This window comes from Armigeres subalbatus, chromosome 2 (assembly GCF_024139115.2).
Source record: "Armigeres subalbatus isolate Guangzhou_Male chromosome 2, GZ_Asu_2, whole genome shotgun sequence".
Classification (NCBI taxonomy): domain Eukaryota; kingdom Metazoa; phylum Arthropoda; class Insecta; order Diptera; family Culicidae; genus Armigeres; species Armigeres subalbatus.
This window is the reverse complement of record NC_085140.1, coordinates 43,043,895-43,070,865: the sequence shown is the minus strand read 5'-3', so window position 1 is coordinate 43,070,865 and position 26,971 is coordinate 43,043,895. Positions and strand designations below refer to the sequence as shown.

Here is a 26,971-nt window from a genome sequence, read left to right as displayed (position 1 = left end):
TGAATGGAATGGATGGATTTCCGATGAAACATTTGAAGGAATTTCCGTAGAACTTCTTGATGAATTTCTGGAGGAACTCTTGAAGGAATTTCTTGAAAAACTTTTAGAGAATCTTCTGCATGAATGGAGTTTTTGAAGTTGTTTTTGGATAAATTTTCTGATGATCTCCTGAAGGACTTTACGAATGAACTTCTGAAGGATTTCATGAAGAGCTCCAGGATGCATTTCCAGAGGAACCCTTCGAGGAATTTGAGGAAATAAATTTTCGAAATTCTTCCAGGTGATCTTTCGAAAATTTCTGGTTCCTTCGGAAATTCCTCTTAAAGTCCCTTTGGTAATTCATCCAGGAATTCCTCCAAGAGTTCCCATGGACAGACCACCAGAAGTTCCTTCAGAAATTGCCTCAGGAGTTCTTTCGGAAATTACTTCCAAAACTGGTTCGGAAATCCTTTCCCATATTCCACCACGAATTTTTCGGAAACTCCTCCACAGATTTCTACAGGAGTATCTACGGAAATTCCTTCGAAAACTTTTTCAGATGTGCCTCCAGAATCCAGATATTCCTTTAGGAGCACTGTCGGAAATTCCACTAGGAGTTCCTTCGGACACTTCTTCAGAAGTTCCTCCAGAAATTACTCTAAATATTCCTAAAAGAATCTTTCGGTAAGTGGTTCTCCGGAAAGCCCTTCAGTAGTTCCTCCAGAAATTCCTCCCAAAATTTATCCAGGTTTTTTTTCGAAAATTCCTCCAGAAGTTTCTCCGGAAATTTTTCCCACAATTCCTGAGGAAATGCCTTCAGGACTTCCTCCAGAAATTATTCCAGAAGTTCTTCCGGGAATTCGTCAAGAAACTCTTCCAACAATTCCTCCCAAAACTCCAAAAAAAAAATATGGGGAAACTCTTAAAAGAATTTACAGAGGAACTCGTGGAGGAATTTCCGGATGAACCACTATTATTTTTTTCAAGTAAATCTTGAGGTATTTCCGGAAGGATTTTCAAAGGAACTCCAGGAAGAATTCATTAAAAAAAATGTCCGGAGGAATTTCTGGAGAAACTCTTATAAGACGTTTTGGATAAAGTCTGAAAGGGAATTGCGCAGGAGTTTTCGAAGCAGTTATTGGAGTAATTTCCGGAGGAATTCCTGGAGAAATTTACAGAGAAAATTCTGAAGGATTTTTCTGAGGTACTTTTGACGGAATTGCGAGAGGATTTTTAGATGAACTCCTGTAGGACTTTTCGTAAAAACTTTTGAAGGAAATTCCGGAGGAGGATGAACATCCAGCGCAAACCTTGGAGGAATTCCTGTGCATGCTCCTTGAAGAGTTGCTGGGGGATCCTCTGGAGGAATTTCAAGAGGAACTCTTGAGTGAATTTCTGAGTATCCTCCGTAAAATCTCCTGGAGGAATTCTTGGAGGAATATGTGAAGCATTTTTTGAAGGTGGTTTTGGAACTCCTATCCGAAGAAATTCCTGAACGAATTTGTGCGAGAATTTTGGACCAATTTCCGGAAAAACTCCAGGAGTTTTTTTTTCGGAAGAATTTGCGAAGGAACTTCTGGTTGAATATTTGGATGAATTTCTGGACTTGTAGGACTTTCCGGAAGTGAGAAGTCAAATGACCTAAATATTCGGCCAATTGAACTATTTGACTAAATGACCTATTCGATCAAATGGCCTTTTCGATCAAATGACCTATTCGGTCAAATGACCTGTTCAGCCACATGACTTTCGGACAGAAGGGTTTCGGCCTAATGGTTTGCTTGGCCTAGTGGCATTCGATCAAATGACTTTCGGCCGAATTGGTTTCGGCCAAACGACCCTTCCCCCTGATTTATACATATATGATTTTCTACGCTTCTCAAAGACCTTAACACAGCTCTAAAACTTTCCTTACATAGTTGGCAAATAGCAATTGACACAAATATCTAATTCAGAAGGAAAACAATTAGGCTCTTTTAGGCTTCACTCGTACTAAACTCGTCTTATGACATATTAGAAGGATTTTTACAATCCACATCTAGACTTTTAGGTACCATGTGCCTATACAGTACACTGCTGAATATTGACTGATACTCGAAGCATCTCCAAACATTTTTCAAAAATTCGAATTGTTCTCTAAACGTAAAATATTGCTTATTTTATTTCCCTTAGCAGGAAAAGTGCTCCCAATGAAAGATTCACCAAGGGCGCTGAAAGTACGCACTACGACTTTGTTTATGCATCATTTCTATTTCAAACTAGCTGACCCAGCAGCCGTTGTCCTGCGTAATAGGCGAGACTACTCTTGCAAAATTCGTTGCAGATTTTAATTTCATTTTATCACTTTCTGGAAAAAAATTACCCCTCGAAAAATATAATGAACAGATTATCTGAAGAATTAAAAAAATTTAGCAAATGCCAACACAAACTAATTCATTTTTATATACCTATTAAATAAGTGAAGAAATCTAAAGGCATAATTTTGGAGCTATGCGTTCCAGAAAATGGCCGTACACAAACTCTGAATCCTAAACGAAGGTCCTAAAATAGGAAAATTTGTATTTGCTTTGATGTAAGTTGCGAAGAAATAGTTGTTTATTACAAAAAAATATTTAATTTTCATTCTCAAAATGGAATTACGAATTATTTATTCGAATTACCCACAGAGATGAATGATGGATCATCACATAATATCACAGTATTTGAAGCAGTTGCCGGTTTTTGAAGATGTTTGCGTTGCCTATTTGCGAAGTCGAAGCTGCTGTGCATACAAACAAATATGTGTGACATCACTGAAATTTAGCATAGCGAAGTATAGGAAATTAAATTTAAAATATCTAAAAAAAAATTAAAATTTATTAAATAAAAACCAATTAACTTTTAGTAGTACTAGTAGAAACGTGATAATCTATTTAATAAGTACCTTTGATTGCATTATTAGCATTGAGCAATTCGCACAAAATCGTAGGTGGTGCAAGCCTGGACCTATGAGAGAGTATGAGAGTAGCATCACTTCCATCTGTTACCACATATATTGATTTGGGACTGATCACTATCTTTAAGATGGAAGCAGTGCACTTTCTAATAGACGAGATCTGTCCTGCCCACGTACTTGCGAATGCTAATTAAGAGAAAGGATGGTTAGTTGGATACCTATAGTAAGGAAAATGAATTGAGGTGATGTATGTGTGTCTGTGAGTGTGTATGGTGTGTGTCTCACCCGCTCTGCAGGCACTTACCTTCAACCGATTTGCTTGCAACGGAGAATCCTGTCCCATTGTTTCCCATTGAAAACTGGCCAAATTGGACTATGGAATTGAACGTTATGGTTAAAATTCATTTTATTACGTCAAAAAAAGTCTCGCCCATTTTCAGGCACTTGCCATTAACCGATTTGCTTGCAGTAAGTTGCATTCAACGAAGAATCCTGTCTCATTGTTTCCTATTGAAAACTGGGCAGTTTCGACTGTAGGATCAAAAGGACTGGAAATTCTATTTATTGTTTCCTATTGCCAGATTCGACTATGAGATCAAAAGTTGAGGCCAAAATACTTTTTTTAACGCCAAAAAAGTCTTACCCATTTTTCAGGTATTTACTTATCCGAGTCGAATTATTTTGGCGACACACCATTACTATGGATAAACACACATTTTTGGACGAAGCAAATCATACCCGTTTATCACTATTTTAGTGATTAAAAAATCTATGGATCAGCGTTTCTCAATCTGGGGGTACCTTCACATTAACACTTCTGAAAGGAACTACCGTCCGAAGAGCCTTGTTTTGGTACTTTGAGCGCTCGTTTGACCATAATAACAAAGTGGAGCACAACGCAGATTTTCATCGAAATTAAGGCTTTGTCATTCACAACACATTATGGGTTTTCTTATTGGATTATTGGAGAACCATGTAGCCCAACTGTCTGTAAGTGTGACCTAAAAAATACCAAAATGTTTACATATAATACAGACTTTATTGAATTAAACATCAATGTCTCAGTTCTAGAGTTTAAAAATATCAAACCATGACTACTATCGGACCATAACTGGATTCCATGGGAAAAATGCTTAAACGTACGCAAACGTATCCATTGGGCGGGGCTCTTCAGAAACAATGTGGAGTGGAAAGTATAAGGAGGTATCGAAATCCGTACAACAATTAAATCTATCCACCTTATGAAATATTTGTACCGTTTGTTTGAGAAACTGCATATGTAACATTTTTGGCCAAAATGAGATTTTTACATATTCTGAATCCACAGACAAACAGACATAGCACATTGAACATTTACTCTTTTACTTTTTCGTTTTTTTTAGAAACTACATAGGGGGAATGACGGCTTTGGCAGGTTTTGTTCTATTATTGTCAGGGGTTTTTTTTATGACTGATTATGCTCAAATTTGGCCTAAACATTCTTTGCATATCAAAGTATATTGTGGCCAAATTTCATAAAGTTTGGTCGACAAAAACCCCCCTGCCAATAATAGAACAAAACCTGCCAAAGCCGTCTTTCCCCCTATGTCCACGCACTTTGAAGATCAATTATGCAGTACCGCTTACAGTTTTTGCACTGGAAGTGCCCCGGGGTATTGAGTTATGCCAAAAACAATTGATTTGCATCGAAGAAATCGAAAGATTCGGCGTCAATTTGTTCAAAACTAGTTTTTCGATGTTTTCTCGAAATTATGCAAAATGGATATGTATATGCAGTTTCTCAAACAAATGATTCATCTATACGTGTATAATAAAGGGTGTTTGAACTAATTAATTGATAAATCATTTATCCTATTCATTATGCTGTTGAAATACTTGACACTTTGACAGTAAACTTTTTGGCCATTCAATTGAAAAGTAGGCTTTGAAAATAAAACATAACTCAAAAACAAATCAACACCCAGTAAACGCAAAGTTGTCTGGTGTCATTTGTTTTCTTGAGCTTAATTATATCATAGTGACTGTGCTTAAACTGCAAATCGCAATAAATGAAGTGAGATCAGCGTATTATAAATCCAATAGATCCCTTCTCAAAGTGCGTATTGAATTGTTTACAGCTGGGTACTGCGGATAGAGCCGCTTTTCTGCGCTCAAGCGAGCAGAGGGATATTTTGAAATCACTCCCATAAACAAAATTATTTTGCAATTACTTGGCTGTCAAATATGTCCCGCTCTTCGAAATTCTCTTTCCACGCTGCATGAGAACGCACAAATGCGCTAGACTCTACATGACTTTACGATTGTTTACATACATTCATGCTCCAATCAGCTGCTGAATCTCGTGAAATTTCGTAACGAGTTCTTTTTAGTTGCATTCCCACTAATTTTCCACTCGAAATATAATGTGAGAACATTTGTTACAAAGAATACAAAACTCAATCAAAGTTTATTTTTATTTTTTCCCAAAATAATACCAATACTTCTCAAAATTTAGATCAGAAACGAACATAACCACAATCTTCAATGTTTGGCTCCGGCACAATAGAAAATTTTGGCTTCAGTTTGACAACCAAATCGATTCTTTCCGCACCACCCTGGTTTACAGTAGTGGCCAGTGGATTGTCCTGCTTTCAAACATTTGGTCTGATAATAGCTGTACGAGTTCAATCAATCTACGAGGAACGGATTTCGATTCAGGAAGTGATGATTATGTTCATTATTTAAAAATGTTGTCGTAGTTTTTAATGCTTAAAAATGGACCACATCAGAAATACATGCCTTTGTGCACCTTCATCGACGATGAATGTTTGTCGTTTTTGCCCCACGATTCAGCACGAACGTGCTTCAAAGTCCCAAATCCTATCTAGCTTGTGCTGTGAACATCAATCCAGAAGAAGCAATATTTTTTTGAAACCTAATAAAGTGGTTTCTACAATATTCTTAAGTTCATTACCTAAAAACAGTGTTGTACAAAATACAACTTCAAGAGACAATTTAAGGTTTTTACCGATTGCATTGTTGAAACATTTTCATTGACATATGAGTAGAATGGGCAAATAGCGTGAACTCAACAAGGGCAAAGCACTTCAAAATTAATGAGATATCCACAGACTTATTTTACAACGGAAATTGAAGTTGAACAATCAAATTCGTCACTATTTGATAGTTGTACGACGATTTAAACATTTTTACCATGCGAATTGCCATACAAATAAATTGACTTTCAATTGACTTTAAATCACAACCAAGTTGCTTTAAACATTATTGAAATTTGAGTAATAATACTTTCGATTTTAAGGACGGCTACGCAGTCTTGAATTATTGAAACAAGATGTTTATTTATCCGACTAAACAATAGACTAGGAACAAATACCGTATTTTTCCCCTGATGAAGACACCATCCCCGTGTCGAAACGTCGGATAAATAAACATCTTGTTTCAATAATTCAAGACTGCGTAGCCGTCCTTAAAATCGAAATAAAAATATACAGTCGATTTCTCAATAGTAATAATACTCTGAACTCACTTCACAGTATTACAATTTCAGATTAGCAATCAAAAACCCATAGATTTTTAAATAAAAAAAGCATCAAAAACATAAAACTTCTCCCGTGGGACACCGGAAGCCATACACCTGTACACTTCAATATATTAATGCAGTAGTGCTTACAAAGTTCAAAAATCGGAAGCAAACGAATCATTCGTCGTTAGGATAGTTGCATAGACGCCTGATTCTTTGGATGTTCAGCCTTCACATATAAGAAACACAAAAGGTTTGTTAGAATATTGATATAATTCAACACCTCCTGAATCAAAATAATGATTAATTTGTGTTCCAAAATAATGATTGTTCCAAATGATTTCTGAGGATTCCAAAAGATCAATCGTTTCCCTTTTTTTTATATTTACTTGATTAGTTTTTGTTTTTTTTTCAATTTCCGTTTGCTTGTCAAAATTGCCAAATAATGATCGATAATTACATGATTTCCTAATTTCAGCAATTTTGTCGAAATACAAAAGCTCTTTAAAATGGCCAGTGGAAGCCTGGGAAAAAATTTCAATATTAAACAGAGAAATTTCGCTGAATAACGAACATTTCAAATACAATTTATAGTTAAGTAAAAAATGCGAATAACTATTTTGAATCGTAAATTTCCTGGTGCATTTGCATGTTACTTAAGAATTACGCCACAATTGCGGGTAAAAAATGCAGAAAAAAAATTTTAAGGGGTACCTCAAGCAATGACAAAGCCTCAAGGGGTACCACTCATCAAAAAGGTTGAGAACCGCTGGTGTAGATTATTCCAAAACATTCTCAAAATTGCTATCAAAAATGTTTTGATTTACGGTCGTCTTCTCACATTGGCTTTGAAATTATGTCGGTTCATTTTCGAAGCTCATTTAGGTTTAAAAATTTATGTTATTTGTGAACAAAAAGTGCAGCTTTGGTCCAAATTTTGACATGGTTTCCAATAAGAATGTGTTCTATCAAATATCTTCTATTAAAACTCGACCAACTCGACAACTAACATGAACGAACATGAATTGTTAAAATAACTTTTTGGCACTAATACTCATACGATTTCCTCCCAACAAGTTGCGTTCGACGTGCGTTCTTGAAATAAGTATAAACACATATAAATATTGGACTATCCACTTAGAAGTGCTATTTAAACACTTACTACATGCAATTTACTTTTATATCGTACGCGAAAGGCACTAACACCGCTAGGTGGATTAATCAGGGTTTTTAATTTTTGAAATTGTTTACAAACCGCGTAAGACTCATTTAACGCTTATAAAAACTGCTTAAATATCGAAACCAGGGTAAAAAAATTCGTTAAAAAAATCAGGTGAATTTTTTTTATTAAAGGAATGCTTAGATTGCAAAATTCGCGTAAAAGTGTCACAATGTGTCCAGTGTCACAATAAGTGAAGAAATGTGAAGTTTCATGAAAAAACAAAAGCCATTCGATTTGGGCAACATCCGATTTTTGCAGCATAAATGTATAGCATAAACAGCAGCATAAACGTGTTTCCAAGAAACAAATGTTTATACCAAATTGTGGATTATATACTATTGTGATCTAACATTTTTTTTCAAAAAAATGAGAGCAATAGCAAATAATGCGCTGAAATCAAATCACAAATCATTCCGCGTGTTATCTATTTTACGGTGTGCTTGACATGTTTACAAATACATCCTTACGGACTCTTTGCAAGAACGTAGCCAATGATATCGATAGTCATTTGTATTTAACGATTTCATATTCTAAAAAAACCCAGATTAATCCACCTAGCGTTGGTGGTGCCTTTCTCGCATTTAGGTAAGACACCAACCTTATATGGGGTTTATATGGTCCGATGTACCATTTTCTTCATAACTTTTAAACGCAATGACCGATCCTTATAAAATTCAATAGTGATCAACAAGACTTTGTCCCCTGTCGAATGAAACTTGTTGTGAGAAAATCGGTTAGGGATTACTGTACGAAAAGTTGTCTAATGTTTTTTATAGCTTTTGTGCACACACATACACACACACATACACACATACATACACACGGACAGACAGACATGTGTTCAGCTCGTCGAGCTGAGTCGATTGGTATATAATACTATGGGTCTCAGAGGCTTCTATAAAAAGTTCGTTTTCGGAGTGAAATGATAGCCTTTCGGTACAACTTAGTTGTACGAGAAAGGCAAAAATAAGCTATATAAATGAAATGAATATTTATTTCGGCTATTTTTTTTTCAAATAGTTTTACTTTTACTCTGAAACAAATTCAAATAGAAGCCAATACTTTAAATTGTGTTTTTGGATCTAAATTATGTGCATAAGTGGTGTATTTTTATCCAATCATACAAATAATGTTAGGGCTGCTAACAATAGTGGCATACTGTTGCTAGGGATTCGTTGCCATAATTTTGGTGAAATATATCTACTCATGCAAACAACACAAGACGATCGAAACACGACACAATCAAATCAATCTTATCTTGACTTAGTTTGTCGCTGTCACCTACTACTGAAGAACAGCAATTACCGCCGACCACTATAGTAAGGCCCCACAGTAGATGCCGAAGGTGCCAAAAAAAGATAATCTCAGCTGTTTATATGTGATTATATATAATAAACTTTTCTTTGCTTTAACCCAGAGTGTATGTAATTAAGAGTGGCGACACTGTCAGAATAGGAACAAAATTCATCTGTCATTCCCATACAAAATCGTGTTCCAAACGAGCAGGAGACCTGTCAAATGCGACACATGTCGCCACTCTTAATTACATACACTCTGCTTTAAAGGCATATCAACCTTTTGATGACGGATTTTTTTTTTCAGGTTCATCCAATCGAGTTCTTATAATTTAAGTGAATAGAAATAGTCGTGAATTCATACAGATTCTTCCAAACCTTGAGCCCAAATTGATAAATTATTCAATTAATGGCCACCCATTCACCCCACAGTGCAAGCATGGACTCTTTACCGTTCTCCGACGACTCTTTTCTTCCACCTCGAAGTGAGTGGGCGGAAGTGCAAAATTTGCAATTCCGTCAGCAGTGACACCACCTTTCGTTAGTTTGTTTGCCAACGCGGTTTAGGTTTGCGTTGGCCACATTCGGTGAACCCACATATGTGGGGGTGCCGGGCCGCACTTGACGGCATGACAGTTGCAATATCGCTTTCTCGCGGCCAGACCCACCATTCACCAATAAGGAACTAACGAACCAACCTTATGTACATGGGTATCTGCAACAGTTTCCGTTTGAAATTGTGATGTTTCTCATGTACGCCGCTGTTGACCCATATGGTGGTGCAGTCGTTGAGAGTCGGATTAACGGCGACTGCGATAACCACGTTCGAGTGATGACGAAGGCAACCGTGCTCGAACACTTTGTATTGCCTTGTGCATGGAGTTGAGCGCGCGGTTATGCTCGGAATATTAATGCCTGCTAGCACGAAAATTCGGGAGGCATAGGAAATGTTCTCGCTAGAAGCGAACACAAGATTTTATACACCGCAATAAAAGTCGAAAAGGGAACATAATGGATTCGGCGTAATTCGTTAGATATGGGTATTGATTTGATGTGCTGCTGGTTGATTGTAGCTATTAAGTCAATAAATCCGAAAAGTGTCCCTTTTATATCTTAATTCGATTTGCGAAGAAGGCGAATGTTGTAAAAACCAATTCATTAGACACTTCGTGTTCTTTTTTCAGTTGGGGGTTTGGAAAACGAAAGCCTTTCTCCCATGTATGGATCCATTATGAATAAAATGCTACAATTAGTCATTTTTAGCTCCTCTAAACATTATGTACTTTACGGATGTGTGTATTCTAAACATATGTGACCCCTGCATTTTAAAGGAATTTACAAACTGTATGAAATGTTTTCACAAAACGTAAGGAAATTTATGTCATATGCTATACATTTACAAAATCTGAATGACAGAAAAAAATTATTGTTTCGTGAGTAAACCGTTTTAAAAACTCCAGAAAAATAAATAAAAGGTTTTTTTCGCCCTTGAACAGCTAAGTGGATTAATTTAATAAAATTACATCTACGTTAAGAGCTTTCATAATATCGTAATTTGCAAACATGCGCCCTAATATAGACTCGTGCACTGAATAGGGAAGATTGTGGTGATAACGATTCGTGCGGATGAGCTTTTCCGTACAGCTTGGGGTTCTCTTATATGAGAAGAGGTAGAGCACTTTAAAAAAAAGTCTCAAATTCAAATTTGTAGAAATACATAAATTACATTTTTACATGTTCATCAGATTCCTGGAAAAAAGAAATAATCACTGCCATAATGTTTCCATTGTATCTAATAGGACGAGAATTGACGCGTAGCCCTCAAGCTTAATCCTCCCGACACCATGGAACCCGAAAACTCGACATGTTTCAGACGGGTTTTAGTGTTCCAAAACATACAATCCTTATTCAGGGAATGCCATTTTTTTCGTGTCATTCAAGCGGAAGCGACACACTGACAAAAAAGTAAAGACCCAAAAAAGACAGGCTTCGTACTGCAGTAAAATTTAATTTCATTTCCACATTATGGTTACTGCCCGGCATCTTTCACCCCCCACATGACGGGAGTGAACATTTCTCGCGTGTTTTCGGTCTCGGTTTTCCGCGGCCATGTTATTTTTTTGTCTTGCTCGTTACAAAGTTGTACCGAAAGGCTATTGTTTCACTCCATAAACCAAACGTTCATAGAGGCCTCGGAGTTCCATATTTTTGTGTACCAAAAATCGACTCAGTTCGACGAACTGAGCAAATGTCTAAGTGAAACATCAACCGGTTTTCTCGCAACAGTTCTACATTCGACATTAGACAGTTGATAACGATTGAATTCGATAAAGATTGGCCATGGCGTTCAGAAGTTTTGTATAAAATTGTGAATTTGTCTTGACCAAATGCAAGAAAGGCAGTATCACTACTAGGTGGGTTAATTTTGTATTTTTGTCTTCCTGTACTTAGTATGCATAGATTGTGTCAGACGTGGAGACAGGCGAATAAGTTGTTTGTGTATTTAAGCATGCTAATTATGGTCGTGATAATGTGGAACTTTTCTCCGGAGAGTTTCACCAGCGCAGGATAATTCCGGTTAGGCTCGAGACTACAGTATATGGAAAGTGGGGTATATTATACCGTTTTGACTCAAACTCCGAACATGACTCATATTCCGAACACTCGTTTTTATATGGTCGTTTTGTCTTTATTCGTGTAATTATTTCCATAGAATCTTGAATTCGTTTGTAATCTTGATCATTAGTGGGGAAAACTAATGAAAATGTTGATTGGAGGGCGCTAAAACGCCAGTTTTCGGAATATGAGTCATGTTCGGGATTTGAGTCAAAACGGTACTTGTTGGTTTTAAGAACTAAGGGTATGCGATAACACACTTTTTCCTAACGAAACGAAACGAAACGAAATTTAAAATGTCTATGTTGATTCGAATCGAAACGAAACGAAATATAGATTTACTTTCGTGACTTCGAACGATACGAAATCAAGGTTCATTTAATTCGAAATTTTTCGAAACGAAACGAAATTTTAATTTTCTCCGCGGACTTTTTCTTAAATTGGTTTTACATTATGTACGCAATTCTGATTTCACTTTTTCGAAGTCGAATAACTGTTTTGAGACCAGTAGAGTTATAATAACAGAAGAGGCAGTCTGTGATAAATCACCGCATTCTCGCCGCATATACCATTGGGCGATAAGGCAATACCCCAGCATTTGTGTCGCTTTCAAAGGAATTCATCGTGGAGCGTATGATCAATTTTATATCAGTAAGTATACAAAATATAGGAATTGTGGGATTTTTCATATACGGATTTAAATTTCGTTTAAAACCTTAGTTCACTTAAGAATTATGTAATTAACCTGAAGCATACTTCATGTTGCCTTGTAAGCGTGGTTTTATAGTATTGAGCTAAGTAAAAATTAGAAAATGAATGCTTAGATTTATTTTTTTATTTAGTGGGATACTCAATTATGTATCCACATCTGCCAGGCGCAAACACAGATCGATAATACAGCAAATATGCACACCTCACCAATTAAATAATATTCTTGGGATACAAAAAAGTTATTCTTATTGCATACTTGCTTCGGAGTTTCCAATTAATGACCAATAATGATGCTGGTGCCCGCCATGGGCGCCATGTGCAATGACCGAGAGGAGAATTTGCTGACAGATAAGGGTATGGTGGCAGCCAGGTGGAAGGAGCACTTCGAAGATTTGTTGAACGGTAGAAATGAAGGTGTATTAAGGAGCAGGATGGACATAGTCGGCGACAATCAAGCTGTGGAACCACCAACAACGCTGGACGAGGCTAAGAATGCTTTAGTAGAGCCTAGTTAGAGTCTAAACAAGCTGAAAACAGTAAAGCTGCTGGGAAGGACGAGATCCCGGTCGAGCTTCTTAATCACGGAAGTGAGCAGCTGCATCAATCAATCCACCACATTATCCAGAAAATAAGGGAGGATGAAGATCTGCCTGCCGGCTGGTTGGATGGCCTCATATGCCCAATCTATAAGAAAGGGAACAGACTAGAGTGTGCCAATTACAGAGGGATCACCCTTCTGAACTCGGCGTACAAAATCCTGTCGCATATCCTGTTCAAAAGACTGAGACCGCTTGAGAAGTCCTTCGTCGGCGAATACCAGGCAGGTTTTCGTGAGGGCCGATTACCGATGGATCAGATGTTTAGCCTGCGGATGATCCTTAATAAATTCCGGGAGTACAACTTGCAGACTCACCATTTGTTAATTGATTTAAAATGAGCTGTGGCAGAAAATGTCGGAACACGGCGAAACTGATTAGACTCATACGTGCAACGCTGGATGGCTCGCAATCAAGTATTCCGATCGCAGACGAAGTGTCAACCTTGTTTGTAACCTAAGACGGATTGAAGCAGGGTGATGCACTTTCGAATTTATTGTTCAACATTGCACTCGAAGGCGCTATTAGGAGATCTGGCGTGCAGAGGAACGACACTATCATCACACGGTCACATGTGCTCCTGGACTTTGCGGACGACATCGACCTTATTGGAATCGATCGCAGAGCAGTAGTGGAGGCTTTTGTCCCACTGAAGAGGGAGACGGCGAGGATAGGCTTAACCATTAACTCTACCAAGACAAAGTACAAGTGGTGTTGGTGCAGAGGTAGTGCTTGATGGGGATGTGTTTGAAATTGTTGAAGAATTTGTTAATCTTGGAACGCTTGTGACATGTGACAATGAAGTTTCCCGTGAAGTGAAAAAACGTATTGCTGCGGCGAATAGGGCCTTTTACGGATTACGTAGCCAGCTTAGGTCCCGCAGCATGCAGACGGAAATTTGCTCTATACAAAACTCTGATTCTACCGGTGTCCCTTTGTGGACATGAAACATGGACATTAAAAGAGGCGGACCCGAGAGCTTTCGGGGTTTTCGAGCGAAAAGTGCTGCGTACAATACTCGGAGGGAAACTAGATAATAGTGTATGGCGCAGACGCATGAGTCATGAGCTGTATCAAGTATACAAAGAAGACAATATTGTAAATCGTATAAAATACGACAGACTTCAGTGGGCTGGTCACTTAGTGCGAATGTCGGAAGAAAGAATAGCGAAAACAATATTCAACAGACAACCAGATAGGGGCCGGCGACTTCGTGGAAGGCCACGAACACGCTGGCTGTACGCAGTGGAATCGGACCTGGGGACCCTGAACGTGGAGCTCTACAATACGCCAGGCATAGGTGTATCGACACTGTACCCAACCAGGTATACAGGTAGGTAACGATGATGGTTCCGTCCTTACAGTCAATTTAGGATTAGGAGAGGAAAATTAGTTTAACACTCATTGTTATAAGAGACCGATGAATGCTCTGCATCTCCGTGAGCGCTACGGGAAAGGAATCGTTGGTTAGTAGAGAAGGTAATTCATGAGAAGCCCAATGATAAGCGACTAAATATTTATTGTAAACGAAGTTATTTTGAAAACAAGAAGACGAAAACTGTGTTTCAAATCAATCCAACGCAAGATCAATCCCAACAAACATTGGAAGGTGAGAAAAAGCTTATTCCATTCAAAATAAGCTTCTTCGACTAAAATACTAGCTTATTTAACTAGAATTGTTTGTTGGGAGTTGCTTCGTTTAATAAGCTTCTACAATACGATCGATTCCGCACTACATAATTTTGTGCTTTTCCTTGCAGAGACTAGTTTTATCACTTCGCGTTCTCCCACACTAGTTGGCGTGATCAGCCATCAACAAGATCTATTGTATACTGGTTAAACAAATTTCTGCTACGCGAGGTAGATTTTTTTCACATCTCGTTCTCCCGGACTAGCTGCCGTCTCATGATCAACAGCAACACGATCGATTCCGCATTCATGTTGTACAAATAGTAAAAAATATCACAAAATATAAATTTGAATCTTGGAAACACGGAAGACGTTTTATATAAGAAAACTACATACGTATTTGTCGACTAAGAATGGGGTTCTCTAGTAACCAAAAGTTCCTTTAAAAGTACGTTTTTCGCTTAATCAGCTTGACTGAAGTGGCTGCATAGCATTCTAAGCAGTCTGAATTTTAAGTCGTTAAAAGAACCTGAAAGTTCCTTCACGAAGATATAGAGCCTTCTAAGCAGCTTCCAAAAGAACTTGTGGAAAATTATTGTCCGGGTGGTTAAAATTTTTGCGAAGTGCGAAGGGGAAATTGTCGATTTTTATTTATTTGTTGTTAACAGATGTTCGTCAAACCGTCTAAGACGAATTAAGTACTGTCCATTTAATTCCACCAGTTAATTTTCGTTACCTTTGCAGATACGTATTTCGACCACAACTGTGTGGTCGTCTTCAGTGTCTTGTACTTGACTCGACTTACAGTACAGTACTGAAGACACTGGAGACGACCACACAGTTGTGGTCGAAATACGTATCTGCAAAGATAACGAAAATTAACTGGTGGAATTAAATGGACAGTACTTAATTCGTCTTAGACGGTTTAATACATTCCACTAAGGGGTCGTTCAATAATGATGTCACAGGTTTAAGGGGGGGAGGGGGTCTGAGACTTTGTGACAGTACATATACTAGGTATACAAAAAAGCGTGACAGAGGGGGGGGAGGGGGTCTAGAAATCCCAAAAAGTAGTGGACGTCATACTTGAATCGCCCCTAAACGAGCTTAATATATTTTTCTGGAGATGTTCGTCTCTTTCTTGCTCCTCCTTCTCCTCCTGATGGTGATATTGAACTCGATGTATCTGCGTTCAAGTCCTTGCATTATCCGATGCGAGTGAGTGATGTCACTTACAGATGAAGTGCGAATAATCTCCTATGCCAACATGGTGAAATTTAAATTGTAGTCATTTCATCTACAGATCACAACACCTCGACAATGTAGTAATTAGCAATTGCGGCTCTAATGCAAAGTATGCGGGTTCGAATCCCAAATTATCATTTTTTTTATGAATGCGTTCCGCGGAATTTCGTTTCGAACCACCTGAAACGAAATTTTTCGAAATACCGCATATGCTTATTATGAACAACATTATTTCTAGTTTTGAGAATTCAAAAATGAGTTGCAGATAGTGTGTTGTTTGAAACTGTCTGCAGATTTTGTAGTAATGCATCCAGTTTTAGAAGTAAACTGAACTGAGAAGCGTTTATATGTTTCGTTTCCTACAAAGTTTAATTGGTTTCGATAATCCCACTACAATTTGTAAAAAGAAACTTTAAATACCTATAAGACATCATGTAGGTACAACTTGTCGTTGGATATGTTTTGGTGTATCAAATGAACAGCCGGGGATTAATCAAATCTCTTTTTGGCTAGCCAGGTTTGATTTTGATCACCGTGTGACTTCATCGAAACTGGTGACTATTCAAAGGGAATAAATAAAGTACACACAAAAAAGCGTTCCCGAATTCGTAAACCAGCAAAAATACACCGTGATTTAATTCATGGATTCGGGAACACCAGTCACGTTTTTCAAAACGTTCCAGAAAACGTGACTGCATTCCCGAATCCGTGACTGTTGTTCCCGAAGAAATACACCGTGAATTCGTTAGTTCACGAATTCATGAACGTTTTTTTTTGCGTGTAAGTCGCTTTTGCGCACCAGGGACAAGTGGTCGAATTTGTCATGCGCATCGAGAAGCACCGTTCAATTCGATCATCAGCAGGTCATCATACGCATGGAAAAGCTCGAGCAGAAGTGGAAGGAATTCGAGGAGGTAATGGGCGAAATCGAAGGGTTAGAGGACAACGAAGACAACCTAAAGGAACTACAGCAATTGCGAGGGGAATTCGAGGAAAAATATTACACGGTAAGGGGAGGGTTGGCGAATAAGTTAGCGAGACAGCACGCAACACAAAACACACAACCTAATTGTGAGGGTAAAATATATGTTGCAAAATGGGCAGTTCAACTGCTGTGTGTGTTTAGTTGACAGATGGAAGCTTCTCCCGTATAACGAAAGATTTCATGATGTTCGATCAGTCAACAGCAGGCCATGACTGGCCCTTCTTCATCATCGGACAACCAGCAGGTGCGGACGCGAGCAAGCACTCCACCAATGGAGCTATCCATGGCCAAACGGGGCCACACATTTGGCGATCCTGCCAAAGGTAGGGTTGCTTGGGATGGTTTGGTGGCTCGTTTCCTAAACAACTACATTCTCAAGAAACGACATATGAACGCGCATTTCGAATAAGAGAATAAAGAAGGAATCTGCTGTTGCATTGCATGATCTCATCGATTGCTTTGAGCGAAACACAAAAGTTTTGGATCAACTTGGAGAGAAGACCAACGGTTGGGGTGCGATGTTAATACATTTGATGGTTTCGAAACTCCACGAAATTACGCAAAATCGGTGGGAGTAAAACGTCGCACCGGAAAAGGAGCCTACATATACATCGCATATTTTCGTACCGGCTACGTCTTCGTCACCCTCCTTAACTGTGCGGTGAGACGCGCGACTACAAAGCAAGACCATGCTGAGGGTGGCTGGGTTCGATTCCCGGTGCCGGTCTAGGCAATTTTCGGATTGGAAATTGTCTCGACTTCCCTGGGCATAAAAGTATCATCGTGTTAGCCTCATGATATACGAATGCAAAAATGGTAACCTGGCTTGGAAACCTCGCAATTAATAACTGTGGAAGTGCTTAATGAACACTAAGCTGCGAGGCGGCTCTGTCCCAGTGTTGGGGATGTAATGCCAACAAGAAGAAGAACGTCTTCGTCACATAATAGTTTCAAGCCTCGAATGGCCAAGGTTTCGGTCAACTCGGCGACTGAAAATTCCTCCTTGAACTGTTTTGCCTGCCAAGACGAACATTGGATTTCTCGGTGTCCAGCCTTTGCGAAACTTCCTGTTGCTAAACGGCTGTAATTCTCCAGCTCCTAGCGGTTATGTAGTAATTGTCTGGGACGAAATCATTTGGCTCGAGATTGCCCGTCAAAGTACCGATGCAAAACTTATTCGAAAAAGCATCATTCGTTGCTGCACCCTGGTTTCCTTGGTTCTGGTGCCTCTTCCAATATCTCTCCAGCAGCGAATGGTTCAAAGCCTTCTACTACTGTGGGTCCTTCGACGGCAACAATATCATCGAATTTGGCGGTAGGAAATACTAGGTCGCACGTGTTCCCGCAGACGGTGTTCTTGAAGGTGAAAGATGCACATCTCAAGAGCTCTCCTATATCATGGCTTGAGGCTAATTTGATGTCAAGGAGACTATCTCAACTTCTCCGGCTTTCTAGACAGGACAGGAAGGTGGTAATAACGGGAATCGAAGGATCGCGCAGCCAATCAGCAATAGAAGTGTCCACCACAATATCTTCACGCGTCGAGAAGTATTCGATCGGAATGGAATTTCTGGTCTTGGATAAAGTTACTGAAGATCAACGGAATTACTAGCGGATCCGGATTTTTTTGTCTCGGCTCCGACCGATTTAGTGCTGGGTGCTCAATACTTCTACGACTTTCTAGTACGCGATTGTGGCCGGTTGCAGGTTCGAATGTTTGGTAGTGCTCTTCCTGTGTTCGTGCAAACAATATTCGGATGGGCTGCGGTGCATGCAAATGCATGGATGACATAAGCAATGTCAGTTGTCACGTAGCTAGAGTAGAACCGTTCGAGAAAATTATCGAAAAATTTTGGGCATTGGAGGAACTTTCAAACAAAACACCATATTCGCAAGAGGAAGAAGACTGTGAGGCGCATTTACGAGACGGGCAGATATACGGTTCGTTACCCTAAACGCATGGATTTCTATGACATGATTGGAGAGTCTACACAAGGGGTGATACGCCGGTTTTTCCAAATCTAGAAACGCTTGAAACAAGTTCTGGTTTGCGAAAGCAGTATTTAGACTTCATGCAAGAATATTTGAGTTTAGGCCACATGACGTGTATAGGCGACGCTAGCGATCCGCAATTGGATGAAGGCCAAACGGTCTGTTATCTCCCGCAGTACCCGGTGTTTAAGGAGTCAAGTTCGACTACCAAGGTGCGCTAATTGGTCTTTGATGGGTCTGCTAAAACGTCCACTAGTTACTCGGTGAATGATGCTCTGCTAGCTAGCCCAAATATACAAGACAATCTCCTCGACTTGCTCCGTTTAAGAAAACATGCTGTCACATGTCATCAAAATGTACCGACGGATTAGGGTTCATGAAGACGACACACCTCTTCAGAGAATTGTATGTAGACTTAGCACTGTAGAACCACTTCAAGTGTACGAGCTTCAAACAATTACCTATGGTTTAACTCCATCTCCATTCCTTGCCACTTGAGTTTTGGAGCAACTGGCTTTGGACTCGAAAAACAAATGGGATCTTGCTACTTCAGCGGTGCAGGAAGATTTTTACATGGACGACTTTTTATCCAACAAGGTGGAAGTTCTGCGTAAGATTCCCAAGGAACTGTTGGGAGGAGAGGCAATATTGCACTTCGACGAACTACAAAAATGAAAACGTTAGGAGTAGGTTGGGAGACCGGACCAGACCGGTTTTGCATCGAAGTTCAACCACCCACAAACGACGGCTATTTAACGAAACACAAAATTTTCTCGACGATTGCGAAGCTGTACGACCCGCTTGGTTTGGTGTCACCAGTCGGGGCATGGGCAAAAATTCGTATGCAGCAGCTTTGGGTTGCGAATTCTGGATGGAACTATCAAGTACCGACTCAGTTAACATTTTGGTACTTATAACTATTGATACAAGTTATTATATAAGAACCAACTTAATCCAAGATTAAGCTATATACGTACCAAGATTGGCTATATACGTACCAAAGCAGAATGGTAATTAAATTCGACATAACTATTGGGTGGAACCGTATGCAGAGCAAGACTCAAGCCAGGATGGTGGATAACGACATACATACATACACACATACATAATCTGACAAAGTTTAATATGCAGTGCGATTTAGATTTTTGATGGACCCAAATGCGACTTTTTTTTGCTGTTTGTTATACGATATGTGGTTTACTGGGGAATGACGTTATGGTAAAATGGGAGGAATTTTCTTCGCAATTACAACGCCTAGAAGAATACGAATGCATTAGGAGCAGGATATGGTACATGTATCTATGCACGCTCGGAAGACCAGGAAGGAAACACAAAGATTCAACGGTCATCAGACCGGATAGTCTGCACACCGTATCGAATGACAACGGCCAACGATGCATAAACTTCGCAGCCTCCCGCGGAATGGTAGTCCGAAGCACCTCCTTTCCCCGTAAAAATATCCACAAGGCTACATGGAGATCACCTAACCAAGAAACGGAAAACCAAATCGACCACGTTCTAATCGACGGCAAATTCTTCTTCGACATCACGAACGTCTGCACTTACCGCAGTGCGAATATTGAATCCGGCAACTACCTCGTTGCAGTATGCCTGCACTCAAAACTCTCGACGGTGTACAACACGCATCGGAGTAGGACACCGTGGCTTAACATTGGGCGGCTACAAGACGGTAGACTAGCCCAAGAATACGCGCAGCAGTTGGAAGTGGCACTTGCAACGGAAGAGTAACTAGGCGCAACGTCTCTGGAAAATGGCTGGAGAGATATTCGATCCGCCATTGGTAGCACCGCAACCGCTGCATTTGGCACGGTGCCCCCGGATCAGAGAAACGACTGGTATGACGGCGAATGTGAGCAGTTAGTGGAAGAGAAGTAATCTATGACAAAAGGTCGAAAGACATAAGGTCGAAAGGACAAAAGGTCGCAAGACAAAAGGTCGAAAAGACAAAAGGTCGGAAGGACAAATGGTCGAAAAGACAAAACGTCGAAATGGACAGAAGGTCGAAAGGACAAAAGGTCGAAAAGAACAAAAAATCGAAAAAGACAAAAGGTCGAAAAGGACAAAATTTCAATCAAGAACAAATTGATAACAAGTTGGGCGTTTGTGCTATGCATTTAACTTCAAGCAGAAATAATAACACACTCATCGCATTAATCAAAGTTGAAGAATGAGCCATTTTCAAAGAAGGAGAAGTTAATATGAAACAATATTATGAATGTCTAGATAGTTTTGTTAAAGATAAAGCATATTGTTGATTTTGGAAATGAATAAAACTTGAATTGCGCGAGACAGAGTTGTCCTATACAGTTGATAAAAAAAATTGCCCTTTTATTTTTCATTATTTTTAACAATTAAATAAAATGCATTTAATGAGAGCAAATAATAGATGAATATCAAGGTTTTCTGAATGTCACTTCGATCTGTCAAAATAAGGCATTGATGTATTTAATGTGCGGCGTGCGTCATTTTGACAGATCGATGTGATATTTAGAAAACCCAAAGATCCATCTATTAGTTGTACTCACTGAATGTATTTTAATTAATTGTTAAAAATTGTGTAATTTTGATCTTTCGACCTTTTGTCCCTTTCGACCTTTTGTCCTTTCGACCTTTTGTCCCGTTCGACCTTTTGTCTTTCGACCTTTTGTCCCTTTCGACCTTTTGTCCTTTTCGACCATTTGTCTCTTCGACCTTTTGTCTTTCGACGTTCTGTCTTTCTACTTTTTGTCCTTTCGACCTTATGTCTTTCGACCTTTTGTCCCTAACCCGAAGAGAAGAATGTAGCATGGGCGAGACTGCTGCAACACCCCACGAGGGCGAACGAGGCACGATATAAACGGGCGCGGAACAGGAAAAAATCGATTTTCCGGAGGAAAAAGCATCAGCAGGAAGATCGAGACCGTGATGAGACGGAGCAACTGTACCGCGCTAATAACACACGTTAGTTCTATGAGAAGTTAAACTGTTCACGTAAGGGCCACGTGCCACAGCCTGATATGTGTAAAGACATAAACGGGAACCTTCTTACGAACGAGCGTGAGGTGATCCAAAGGTAGTGGCAGCACTACGAAGAACACCTGAATGGCGATGTGGCAGACGAAGATGGCGGTATGGTGTTGGACCTGGGAGAACGCGCGCAGGACATAATTCTACCGGCTCTGGATCTCAAGGAAATTCAGAAGATTGGCTGGCTGAAGAACAACAAAGCCTCTGGGGTTGACCAACTACCAGGAGAGCTATTTAAACACGGTGGTGAAGCACTGGCTAGAGCGCTGCACTGGGTCACTACCAAGATTTGGGAGGATGAGGTTCTGCCGCAGGAGTGGATGGAAGGTGTCGTGTGTCCCAGTGGTACAATTTTCAATAAGTCCGTCCAGCTATTTGGCTTCGCCGATGACAGAGATATTATGGCACGTAACTTTGAGAAGATGGAGGAAGCCTACATCAGACTGAAGAGGGAAGCTAAGCGGATCGGACTAGTCATCAAGACGTCGGAGACGAAGTATTTGATAGGAAGAGGTTCAAGAGAAGAATCGAGGTGGTAGAAGAATTTGTGTACTTGGGCTCACTGGTGACTGCCGAAAATGATACCAACAGAGAAATTGGGAAACGCAAAGTGGCTGGAAATCGTACGTACTTTGGACTCCACAAGACGCTCCGATCGAATACAGCTCGTCGCCGTACCAAACTGATAATCTACAAAACGCTAATAAGACCGGTAGTCCTCTACGGACACGAGACCTGGATGATGCTCGTGGAGGACCAACGCGCACTTGGAGTTTTCGAACGGAAAGTGCCGCATACCATATATAGTGGGGTGCAGATGGCGAACGGTAGAATGTTGGACAGTAATCGGTGAAAATGGTTCTCGACAACGATCCGACGGGAACAAGAAGGCGAGGTGCACAGCGGGCAAGGTGGATCGATCAGGTGGAGGACGACTTGCGGACCCTCCGCAGACTGCGTGGTTGGCGAAGTGCAGCCATGGACCGAGCTGAATGGAGAAGTCTTTTATGTGCAGCACAGGCCACTCCGGCCTTAGTCTGATGATAAATAAATAAAGATGGCGAACGGTATGTGGAGGAGGCAAATGAACCACGAGTTGCATGAGCTGCTGGGAGAACCATCCATCGTTCACACTGCAAAAATCGGAAGACTGCGGTGGGCCGGGCACGTAGCCAGAATGTCGGAAAGAAACCCGGTGAAAATGGTTCTCGACAACGATCCGACGGGCATAAGAAGGCGAGGTGCGCAGCGGGCAAGGTGGATCGATGACTTGCGGACCCTCCGTAGACTGCGTGGTTGGCTACGTGTAGCCATGGACCGAGCCGAATGGAGAAGACTCTTATATACCGCACAGGCCACTTCGGCCTTAGTCTGAATAAATAAATAATAATAGTCCGTAGTTCTTTGATAAAGTTAGAATATGTAATAAAGTGGTTATTGAATGAAAAGGAGTGTTTTGAACAAACGGAAGTGTCTTGTACGTCTTATTTTGGGATCTGATCACTACACCGGAAGGGTCACAATAGAGGGTATTAGTAAATGTTAAGGTTAAAAACAATTAAGCCCATTTGAAGAAAAAATCCTAGAATTGTTGGCAATTTTCCAATTCTCGACGCATATTGATTTCGCAATGGGTGATCGAATTTCGCAAGCACGGTTCCCAGTTTTCGTTAGATAATGAAGAAGGATCTTGGAAACTTCTTACTGTGTTTAGGAAAATCAGCGAATGAGCACCAGCATATTTAACAGATTTGCAAAATCCAATAATTTGAATCAATAATGGAAGCTCAAATTAAATGAATGCCTTGCCTTTGAAGATCTGTAATTTTTTTTTTTTTGTTTCGTCGTAATGCAGGATCGTTTTTCGTAGAATGCTTGATCCCATAATGTCGTTTCGGATGAAATTTCGTAACCTACGGTAATTAATAACAAATATTATAAATAATATAAAAGGAGCTCATCGGGCCGGGCCGATTGTGAAATGTTTTTTATTACATGAAGTATCCGGCTCGCGGGCCGTTCGACGGGCAGCCAGTTCATTTCGGTCAGATACAATTCCGCTTGATGATTTTCGACTTAATGTATTGTTCGCCCGAATGGCTTTCCGCCAAATGAATTTCGGTCAAATGGCCCTCTTTTTCAATCATTTTCCATTGAATCTCCGAAGAATTTCTCATGAGCAATACAAAGAATTCTCAGTCAAAATTCTTTGAAATTTCTTCAAAATTCCGAACCTTTTCGATGAAATACCGAACAGTTTTTCGTAGAAATAAAAAACACGTAGAAGTTCTGAACAGTTTTGGTTATTATTCCGAAGAATTTTTCATAGAAAATTTGAAACAAATTCCAATGAATTTCCTATGAACATTTCAAACAGTTTGCCGTTCGTAAATTCCGAAATACTCAATAGAAATTTTCCGTAGATTTTCCGAACATTCTCCTGAAGGTGACTTAATTTTCCTAGTAAATTCCAAAGTGGAATTCTCAAATCTTCAAAGATGTTGCCATGGAAAATTTGAAAAATAATTTCAGATGAATATTTTGAAGAAGCTATTTTAGAATTTTAGGGAGAAGTTCATCAGATTTTTCTGACAATAGTCAAATAATCCTCCCTTGATGTCTTAAGGTCTGTCTCATTTTGCAGGAGGGTGAAACGCCTGTCATCCGCGGTACAATGGCACTCTACCCAACATCGTTTTTAGTACCCAGCCTCTGGGTAGTATACCCGAATTCAGCGCTTATTTTGGGTGATTGGTTCGTACGCAGTTAGTGTCAATTATCGGTAATCAACTACTCCTGGCGAAAACTTGCAATTGGTTGATGTGCATCGAGCCTTTTGTGTTTGTATCAAAAAATAGCTCGTCGATACTTTCGAAGTTTTTTTTATCATGAATCAAACGAAATTAAAACAAAAACATTGTACGCCATATTGAATGAATGGTGGGTAGGCATATTAGCCTTCTCTTCCCCTGTCATTTGGAGAATTAAACTTAAAAGTGACAGTTCGAAAATTAGCAAATAACCCGCTCATAAGAATGGCTGGTGCTACCCAGCAATTCCAATCGATGCAAAATGATTCGATATCTGTCAAAAGTAATCTTACTCTGCGAGCAGGGTTATTCGATATTTATTAAAATGTCTCTTTTAAGTTTTATCTCAGTTTAATTCTCCAAATGAGACAAATCCTAAGTACAGTAAAATTAAGAAAGTAAAAAATCTCCACGCCTATTCACGCCGCTGCCGCCGCCACCAATTTTCGAACCGGCCTACAGAATTAAACCTAAACTGATGGGAATGAGAACAATAACACAATCTTTGCCACTTATCTGCGGCTGCTGCTGTAGCAGCAATAACAATAGCCTGATTCACTGGCGTCGCCAAAAGCAGCTACTTCTCTCGCCGACAGCGATCGCGATGAGACACAGCACACACGTCTGGCTCGTTCGAACTATCGGCACTGAATGAATAAAACCTTATTCAATAATAGAAAAACCCACCAAATCCTTCATTTTCCCTACCTATATAAGATACGAACATGAACGACGCATTTTGTTTCAGTATCCAAGAAATGTATTATAGCTATAAATTCGTACATGAAAATGTTAAACCTAATTCAAACTGAAAATTAATATCACTATCCATTTATTAGAAAACTTCTTCTGGGTAGCTACCAACCATAAAAGCAGTCATAATCTTAAAGCCCAACTTTTCCATAATGTCATTTTATATGTTCTTATACTTGCAGGCGGCATTACACCATCCCACTACCCAATCCATTCCAACCAGTAGTGCAGTGTGCTAAAGGCAGCGGGACCCAGCCATGATCCTCCTGTTGCTCAGCTAGCCGCATGCCACACCAAAGATAGGAACGATATTCGCCGAGCTTCCGGTTGGTGTTTTCAGCTGAGCGTGCATCGCGTGGTACGGAATTATAGCCATAAAACGAATTTCTTATCACCGTCGGAGCCACCCACAGTGCATCTAACCCGGCGAACAAACGGAAATAATTGAGTGAAATACGGCGCGCGCGGTGTCGGCTGTCGGTGCGGTACAACCTTTCGCCCAAGAAGAAGCAAATTTTCAAGTTTTCGTGGGGTTAGAGTGGAAATCGATCCTGGGTGCACAAGTGTTCGGGGCGCCGAGGATAGCGTGATAGTGCAGCTGCAAAAGTGCAGTCCTTCAGTTTGTGAAATACCTATTCGTATATCTGTTGGTGTGTTCCTGTGGTTGACCCAGGGCCAATGCGCTGAGGCGGGATTCCAGTCAAGTGCGAAAAATTATATTCTGTGGTCGTTGAAGAAAAACTAACGACGCTAGCGGGAAGGCACGTGCTAGTGAGTGGGAGGCAACCGTGAGCTTAGGTGTGTACGTGATTCTTTCTGCCGGTGAAAAGTAACGGATCTAACCGAAGACGAAGAAAGAGAAAATCTTAAATCCTGAGCATAGTTTTGCGCACGAAGGAAAAAAGTGGATTGGGAAATGTGAAATATTATCTTCCACTGGGGCTCGTAGCAGCAAAAAGGCAAGTGGCTGAAAATAGTGAAGAGCTCATAATCAGCTAAAAGTTGACATCACACTCTTACATACTGGCCTTAGAAGTCGGGGTTGTGCTTTTACAAAAGTGCAAAGATGTGAGAAAATTATCCTAGAAGAAGCTCAAACGACGAAGCAAAAGTGCTAAGTGCAAGTAACCTTCAGGCAAAGGGGGGAGCGAAAAACTGTGGCAAAAAATATTCGACTTGCTTTGCGTACTTTGCTTTTAAGTGCAAAAACGAAGTAAACGAAATATGGAGTAGAAGATTGTCGTGACAAGAAGATTTACCGGATCGAGTAACTGCCCCAGTCAAGCAAAAAGATTACTGAGCAAAAAGGATTAGATCCAGTTGGGCAAAACGGTTGGTTCGGAGTGCACAAGAAAGCTCTGGTGAGGTTTTATCCGTCTTGAAACCAACTTGCGCTTTTTCTACTTCTTCTTCCTTTTCGGGCCAAGGTAAGTTCAATCAAAGCAATAGGAAAAAAGTTTTTTAACTCGTAGGCTTACAACTTAACAGTACCTTGATAAGTAAGACATTTTTATTTAATGATTAAATGAACTTTTATATAATTTTCGGCTGGTTTATTAGGAGCTGATTTGTGTATTTTTGGGTTTTTTGATCGAATCGCATCAGCCGAAACCTATATAAAAGTTCATTTAATCATCATACAATGTTCTGTGAAAT

At 39.9% G+C, this 26,971-nt stretch overlaps 1 protein-coding gene across 7 annotated transcripts in view; it reads left to right on the top strand.

Annotated features, from left to right (window-relative positions):
- Window positions 1-26,971, top strand: part of LOC134218493 (kazrin) — a 410,880-nt gene that overhangs the window by 88,650 nt on the left and 295,259 nt on the right. For all 7 annotated transcript variants that reach the window (XM_062697575.1, XM_062697576.1, XM_062697573.1 and 4 more), the window contains one exon: window positions 25,498-26,742. The gene's annotated coding sequence lies outside the window, so the exon portion shown is untranslated. The remainder of the gene's footprint in view (window positions 1-25,497; window positions 26,743-26,971) is intronic.